A 1,970-nucleotide genomic window follows, 5' to 3' on the forward strand; every position below is an offset into this window, starting at 1 on the left:
CCAAAAGAACCAATAAATCTGTTTAGGAATAAGTACAGCCAGAGTGTTCCTTGGAGGACAAGATTGCCAAACTTTGCCTTTCATACTTCGGACATATGTTCAGGAGGGACCAGTCGGTGGATAAGAATATCATGTTTGGTAAGGTGGAGGGTCAGAGAAAAAAAGGAAGACCCCCAACGAGATGGACTGGCAAAGTGGCAGCATTGATGGACTCAAATTTGGCAACAATAGTGAGGTTGGCCCAGGATCGGGAAGTGTTTCATTCAACTGTGCATAAGGTCACTATGAGTCGGTACTGACTCAATGGCACGTAACAACAACAACAACAACATTAATTGAGCCGTCCTGGTGTGGATACACACTGGACTATTGCAGATCAAAGTCAGTTTTTAAATTGCAAGGCTGATAGTAGAACCCACCAGTGCTCCTCAGAAACTCTATATAGGATAGCTAGGGGTCATATCTGACTTGAAAGCACTTAACTAAAACAACAACAATATTAATTGATGCTTACATTGAATTATTTATTGCAGTTAATTAATGAGAAACTCAGATTTAAATCATGGTCTTTTACAAGTTTGACGTTGTATGCCATTAGATAACTGATAAGCCCTCCAATCCACTTTTGTATTATGAAGGTACATTTTCAATCATGTTGTTTTTGTTAAGTGCCATTCAGACAGTTCTGACTCCTAGGGACCCTCTAAGAGTTTCCAAGAAGTGGCTTGTATGTTGGAGCTACCAAATTTGTGGTTAGCTTTCCAATGCTTATTGTGCAATTTTGTATCTTATTGTTAGTAGTTTATCTGGTATAGAATTGGACCCATCATTTTACATAAACTTATATGTAATGGAGAATTGTCTTTAATATTTGAGTATTTTCAGTATTATTGTTACGTGAATGCTATCAAACACCAGACACTTAAATGAACAGGCTATAAATGTCACACAATTTAATTTTTATGATAATAAAACTAAGTGGGTACTATTATTTCTACTATAAAAATAAGACAGTGAGATTTAATAAAGTTGTGGTAGTTGCCAAGAATAGATCAATTTATTAATAAGTTGAGCGAGTCATGATCAAACCACGTTTATCTGATAATAATGTTTATTTATACTTTCCCTCTTTCGTTATGAAACTGTTACACCCCTTCCATTATACTGACTTTTACTTCTTTAATTTTTGTGTGTTTGTGCTGTTTCTATTATTAAACTATGACTTGTCACTTTTTGTTTCTCACAATTGTATCTAATATATTTTTCCTTTTCATCTGAAACGAACAATAAAATGCCTTGAGAATATTACTATGACCCTCCAGAAATAGCTATTAGCTATATATTTGTTCTCACATTTAATTTAACATACTCTACACAAATCATTTACCACAAATTATTTTTTCAGTTAATCAAATTCTCACTCATAATAATCATAAATTACATGTGCATCTGGAATAAATGCTGAGCAAACATGTAAAAAGTGAAGGAATAATCTCAAACTAAACCAAACCCGCTGCCATTTTTTAAAAATGTTTTATTGTGAATTATGTGCTAGTTTACATGGGAGAACATTAGCTTTACATTCATCTTACTGTATATCGTTTCATTGCCATGGTTACAATCCCCTCCATACATCATAAACCAACCAAAGGGTATACCCTACAAGCCTGCCCCTTGTTGTCAGCACACAGCTCCTTCCATTTCTGGGTCTAAAGTCCCCAAGTCACTCCATCTCTCTACATCATCATCTCTGCCTCCATCTTTGACATCACTGCTTCTCTGGGTAGAGTCCCGCTCTTAGCTCTTCTCCCTTGATGGTCCCAGGGACCTCTGCTCCTAGACTGTAAGGTCAATCACTCCCTCCTTTTGCTATAAAATGTCTACCTTTACATTTCCAACACTCACAATCAGTCCTGATAACAATCATTCACTATTGTATCACAAGAGACCTATCCACATCTCCTTTCATC

The sequence above is a fragment of the Chrysochloris asiatica genome, unplaced genomic scaffold (assembly GCF_000296735.1).
Source record: "Chrysochloris asiatica unplaced genomic scaffold, ChrAsi1.0 scaffold00371, whole genome shotgun sequence".
Lineage (NCBI taxonomy): Eukaryota > Metazoa > Chordata > Mammalia > Afrosoricida > Chrysochloridae > Chrysochloris > Chrysochloris asiatica.